Source organism: Callorhinus ursinus, unplaced genomic scaffold, assembly GCF_003265705.2.
Source record: "Callorhinus ursinus isolate GAN/ISIS: 27379988/994484 unplaced genomic scaffold, GSC_fseal_2.0 scaffold3, whole genome shotgun sequence".
Classification (NCBI taxonomy): domain Eukaryota; kingdom Metazoa; phylum Chordata; class Mammalia; order Carnivora; family Otariidae; genus Callorhinus; species Callorhinus ursinus.
The window spans coordinates 5558182-5565294 of NW_027397065.1; positions in this window are offsets into that span (position 1 = coordinate 5558182).

Below are 7113 nucleotides of genomic sequence, written 5' to 3' on the forward strand. Positions count from 1 at the left end.
TTTGTTTAATCTCCATTATTTGTAGTTTTTTCAGTTTTCTTTTTTGTAACTGACTTCTAGTTTTATGCCATTGTGGTCAGAAGAGATGCTTTATATGATTTCAGTATTCTTGATTTCAATGTTCAGTGTAGAGAGAATATACCTCAACACAATAAAGGCCATAAACGACAAGCCCATAGCAATTACCACATTCAGTGGTGGAAAGTTGAAAGTATTTCTCCTAAGATCAGGAAAAAGACAAGGATGTCCACTCTTACCACTTTTGTTCAACATAGTGTAGCCACAGAAATTAGACCAGAAGGAAAGAAGGAAGAAAGGAAGTAAGGAAGGAAGAAAGAAAGCATACAAATTGAAAAGTATTAAAATTGTCACTATTTGCAGATGACATAATACTATATACCAAAAAACTTAAACCTCCACCTAAAGAATTTACTCAAGTGATAAGATACAAAATACACAAAAACCTGTTGCATTTCTACACACAAACCTTGAGAAAGAGAAATCAAGAAAATCCCATTTACCATCATATCAAAAAAATGAAATACCTAGGCATAAATTTAACCAAGGAAGTGAAAGACCTATACACTGAAAACTCTAAAACATTGACAAAAAATTGAAGATGATGTAAATAAATAGAAAGATGCTCCATGCTTATGGATTGGAAGAAATAATATTGTGAAAATGTCCACACTACCCAAAGCAATCTATAGATTCAATGAAATTTACTGGAATTTTTCACAGAACTACAAGAAATAATTTTAAAATTTGTATGGAGCCATAAAAGGCTCTGAATAGCCAAAAAAATTTTGAGAAAGAACAAGCTGAAGGTATCATGCACTGTGATTTCAAACTATACCACAAAGCTATAATGATCTAAACAATATGGTATTGCCATAAATACAGACACATAGATCAGTGGAAGAGAATACAGAGCCCAAACATAAACCCACACATATGCACTCAGTTAATTTATGACAAAGGAGCCAAGAATATACACTGGGGAAAGGACAGTCTGTTCAATAAATGGTTTTGGGGAAATTTGAAAGCTACATGTAAAAGAATGAAATTGGACTGCTATCTTACACCATATAAAAAAATTAACTCAAAATGGATTAAAGGCTTGAATATATGACATAACACCATAAAAGTCCTAGAACAAAAACAAAACAAAGACATCAACCTTAATGTTTTATTTGTTTGTTTGTTTGTTTGAGCTGACTTTAAAGGTACAGGAGCAAAAAAAAGGAATGGGACTACATCAAACTAAAAAGCTTCTGCACAGCAAAGGAACCATCAAGGAAAGAAAAACAAACTACTGAATGGGAGAACACATTTGTAAATCAAATACAGGCCTACAACCTTATATTATGCTTTGCTTTAATTTGTTTAACAGATATTGCTTTTTTAAAAACACAAATTCATGGTTTGTGGCAACATTGCATCAGGCAAATCTATAGTGCCCTTTTTTCTTTCTTTTTTTTAAGATTTATTTATTTGAGAGAGAAAGAGTGAGTGTGAGTGGGGGAGGGGCAGAGGGAAAAGGAGAGAGAAAATCCTCAAGCAGACTCCCTGCTGAGTACAGAGCCTGACGTGGGGCTTGTCCCAGGACCCTGAGATCATGACCTGAGCTGAAATCAAGAGACAGACACTTAATTGACTGAGCCACCCAGGTGCCCCTATGGGGCCCTTTTTCAATAGCCTTTGTTCACTTTGTGGTCGTGTCACATTTTGTTAATTCCTGCAAAATTTCAGACTTTTCACTATTATATTTTAACTGCTGCAATCTCATGATCAAACTTGAACAGATGAGGAGTTGCTTTATCATGAGCAAAGAACCTGTCATTTTGAGACAGAAATCTACTCCTAGTGAAGATGTCGTTAAGATTTTTGAAATGACAACAAAAGATATAGAATTTTGCACAACTAGCTAATAAAGCAGTATCAGGGTTTGAGAGGATTGACTCCAATTTTGAAAGAAGTTCTACTGTGGGTAAAATGCTACTAATCAGTGGCATCACATGCTGCAGAGAAATTGTTTTTGAGTGGAAGAGTCAATCAACAGCAAGCTTTATTGTTGTTTTATTTTAAGAAATTGCCACAACTACACCAACTTTTAGTAACTGCTATCAAAATTGAGGCAAAACCCTCCACCAGCAAAGAGATGACAACTCACTGAAAGTTCAGATGATGGTTTTGATTTTTTGGCAATAAAGTATTTTTTAATTAAGGTATGTTTTTTTAGACACATGTACTGAGAAACCAAAAAATTCACTTGACTCATTTTATTATGATGTTCCCTTCATTGTAGTGGTCTAGAACTGAATCTTGAGACATGCCTGTATCCAATAAGTGGTTAATATATAAAATATATAAAGGGCGCCTGGGTGGCTCAGTTGATTGGGCGGCTGCCTTCAGCTCGGGTCATGATCCTGGGATCCTGGGATCAAGTCCCGCATTGGGCTCCCTGCTCAGCGGAGAGCCTGCTTTTCCCTCTCCCTCTGCCTGCCTCTCTGCCTACTTGTGCTCTCTCTCTCTGTCAAATAAATAAATAAAATCTTTAAAAAATATATATATATATAAAGAATTCAAACAACTCAAAAACAAACAAAAACAATAATATGATGAAAAAATGGGCAAGGATCTGAACATTTTTCCAAAGACATATAGATGGCCAACAAGCACATGAATAAGTGCTCAACATTGCTAATAATCAGGGAAATGCAAATCAAAACCACAATGAGATGGGGGGGTTCAAGATGGTGAGGTAGGAAGACTCTGTACTCACATCTTTTATGGAAACAATGATTCTACACCTACACCTAAATTTAGAGCAATTCCTCCTGAAGAAGAACTGAATACTGATTGAACAGCTTCTACACATAAAGGATAGAGGGGCCACACAATAGATAGTATAAGAGATGAAGACACAGTAATCAAGGAACCGCATCCTGACACTGCAAACTAAAATAGGGAAGGATAGTACTGAGAGACCAGGAGCAGTTTCATCCACTCTGAAGTACAGGAAAAACTCTGTAGTTTAAAAGAAGAACTAGAATTTAAAGGAACCAGATCTTGAACGTCTGTCAAATGGCATGAAACCTGCAGAATGTTCTTCAGTGTCAAGGGGCTGGTGAGCATTATTGCTTATGCTTCCTCTCTACCTTGATAGTTCAGACAGGAGCAGGAGCAGGACACTCTAGCTGGCCTGAACCTGTCAGCCTCGGTCACCCTGGGGGCTCAGAAACAGGGTGAGATCAAGCCCTGCATTGCACTCCGTGCTCAGAGTGTAGTCTGCTGGAGATTTTCTCTCCCTCTTCCCTCCCCACCCCACTTGTCTCACTTGCTCTCTAAAATAAAATAAATGATTTTTTAAAAATAGTATAAAAATGCTCATTGGAATGAGAGAAGAGTGGAAAACTCAGTAAGAACTTCAACAAAGAGATAAAAAATATAAAAAACAGCCAGAGTTGAGGAATACGATAACTAAAATAAAAACAAAAACACTAAAGGGAATCAACAGCAGAGAATGCAGAAGAAGAAATCAGCCATCTAGAAGACAGGTTAATGGAAAGCACCTAAGGTGAACAGCAAAAATAAAAAAGAAGAAAAAATTAGGATAGGTAAGGGATCTCTGGGACAAATCAAACATACTCACTTTCACATTATAGGGGTTCCAGAATGAGAAGAGAGAGACAATGGGGCAGAAAACATATTTGAAGGAATAATAGCCAAAATCTTTCCTAACTTGGGGAAAGATACACACATTCAGATCCAAGAAGCACAGAGAACCCTAAACAAGATGAGATCCCAATAATTAAAAAGTCGAAGATTAAAGATTAAGAGAAAAAATTTAAAAGTAGCAAGAGAAAAGCAATTAGTTACTTTCAAAGAAAACCCCATAAGGCTATAAACTTATTTGCAGCAGAAATTTTGCAGGCCACAAGGGAGTGACATAATATATTCAAAGTACTGGAAGGAAAAAACCAACAACCAAGGAAATCAGTCAGAATTGGAGAAATGAAGAGTGTCCCAGCCAAAAAATTTAAAATAGTTTGTCACCACTAAACCAACCTTATGAGAAATGTTAATAGGACTTCTTTAAGCAGACAGAAAAGGTCCTAATTAGAAAAAAAGAAAAATATTCAAGGAAAAAAATTCACTAATAAAAGCAAACATTACAATAAAGGTAATAGATCAATTACTTAAAAACCTTCTTTGGAGGGTAAAAGACAACAGTAGTAAAAAAAAATCAATGATATCTATAAAAATTAGTCCAGGGATATACAAAATAAGATGTAAATATGACATCATACACATAAAACATGAAGGAGTGAAGTGAAAAAGTAGAACTTTTATAATATTTCAACTTAAGGAATCATCAAAATATGGACTGCTATACACTTAGGATGTTATATATGAACCTCATGGTAATCACACACTGAAAGCCTAAAATAGGTACACAAAAAATAAAGAGAAAGGAATCCAAATGTAACAGTAGGAAACATCAATCACAAGGGAGGAGAGCAAGGGAAGAAGAACAGAGAAGTACTACAAGAACAATCAGAAAAGAATTAAAAGTGGCAATAAGTACATACCTACCAATAATTACTTTAAATGTAAATGGTCTAACTCCTCCAATCAAGATACAAAGGGTAGCTAAATGGATGAAAAACCAACCAACCAACAATCAAAAAAACAAGACCATCCATATACTGCCTATATGAGATTTACTTAAAACCTAAAGCCACATACAGATTGAATGCAAAGGGATGAAAAAGATATCCCATGGAAATGGAAGTGAATAAAAAGCTAGGGTCACCACACTTTTATCAGACAAAACAGACTTAAAAACAAAAACTGTGAGGAACTAAGATGGTGGTGTAGTGGGAGGACTCTAGGCTTGCCACAGCCCTCAAACACAGCTAGATAAATATCAAATCATTCTGAATACCCAAGAAATCAATTTGAGGACTGACACAACTGCACAACTAGAGGGAAAGAGGTACATCACAGAAGGTACAAAGTACAGAGCAACGGTTTGGGGGAGAAATGGAACATGGGTGCTGTGAAGGGAAGGGAACCCTGGTCGTGGAGACAGGTGAGAGGAGAGAAGATCACAGAGGATCTCAAAAAGAAAACACTCCCCCAAAGCTACTGACTGATACTCTACCCAGCAAGTCTGTCATTCAAGATAGGAGAAATAGAGTTTCCCAGAAAAAAACTAAAGTAGTTCATGACCACTACACTAGCCCTACAGGAAATATTAGCACTAGTTATATGACTTCTTTATAAAGCCATTACTCTCAGGGACAGGAAACATAACAAGCTTTCCTAACACAAAAAGACAGACAACTAGACACTAGGACAAAATGCCAAGATGAAGGAATTCATCCCAAAAGAAAGAACAAGAAAAGATCACAGCCAGGGATGTAATCAAAACAGATGTAAGTAATACACCTGATCCAGAATTTAAAGCAACAACCATGGAGCACCTGGGTGGCTCAGTCAGTTAAGCATCTGCCTTAGGCTCAGGTCATGATCTCAGTCCTGGGATCAAGCCCCAAGTCAAGGTTTCCTGCTCAGTGGGGAATCTGCTTCTCTCTCTCTCTCTCTCTCTCTCTCTCTCTCTCTCTCTCTCCCCCCCCTCGGCCCCTCCCCTATAACTGTTCTCTCTCTTGCTCTCTCTCAAATAAATAATTAAAATCTTAAAAAAAATAAAGCAACAATCATAAGGATAATAGCTGGGCTTGAGAAAAGCATAAAAAACACCAGGAAGTCACTTACCACAGAGATAAAAGAGCTAAAAACTAATCAGGCTGAAAGGAAAAATGCGATAACTGAGATTTGAAACAGACCGGATGTAATGACCTCAAGTATGGGAAAAACAGAGGAATTAATAAGTGATATAGGAGATAAAATTATGGAAAATAATGAGGCTGAAAAGAAGAGGGAAAGAAAAATCTTGGATCACGAAAGTAGACTTTATGGAACTCAGTAACTCCTTAAAGCATAATAAAGTTTATATCATAGGAGACCCAGAAGAAAAAGAGAGGGAAAAGGGGCAGAAGATTCACTCAAGGAAATTATAGTTGAAAACTTCCCTAATCTGGGGAAGGAAACAGACATCCAAATCCAAGAGGCACAGAGAACTCCCATCAAAATCAATAAAAGCCAGCCAACACCAAGATATATTGTAGTTAGATTTGCAAAATATAGAAATAAGGAAAAAATCCTAAAAGCAGAAAGAGAAAAGAAATCCTTACAAGGGAAGACAAATAAGGTTAGCAGCAGATCTATCCACAGAAACTAGGCAGGCCAGAAGAAAGTGGCATGATATATTCGACATGCTCATGGGAAAAATCTGCAGCCAAGAGTACCCTATCCAGCAAGGCTGTCATTCAAGATAGAAGGAGAAATAAAGTTTCCCAGACAAGAAAAAAACTAAAGGAGTTCATGACCACTAAACTAGCCCTGCAAGAAATATTAAAGGGGACTCTTTGAGTGGGAAAGAAAGACCAAAAGCAACAAAGACTAGAAAGGACCAGAGAACATCACCAGAAACACCAGCTTTACAGGTAACACAATGGCATTAAATTCATATCTATCGATAATCACTCTGAATGTAAATGGACTAAATGCTTCAATCAAAAGGCACAGGGTATCAGAGTGGATTAAAAAAAAAACAAAACAAGACCCATCTATATGCTGCCTACAAGTGACTCATTTTAGACCTAAAGACATGTGCAGGTTGAAAGTGAGGGGATGGAGAAATATTTGCCATGCAATGGATATCAGAAGAAAGCTGGAGGAGGTATACTTCTATCAGACAAACTATATTTTAAACCAAAGACTGTAACAAAAGATGAAGAAGGGCACTATGTCATAATAAAGGAGTCTAATTATCAAGATCTAACAATTATAAATATTTATACCCCCACCTTGGGAGCATCCAAATGTATAAAACAATTAAAAAAAAGAAACTCATTGATAATAATACAATAATAGCAGGAGACATTAACACCCCACTTACATTAATGGACAGATCATATAAGCAGAAATCAACAAGGCAACAGTGGCTTTGAATGACACACTTGACCAGATGGACTTAACAGA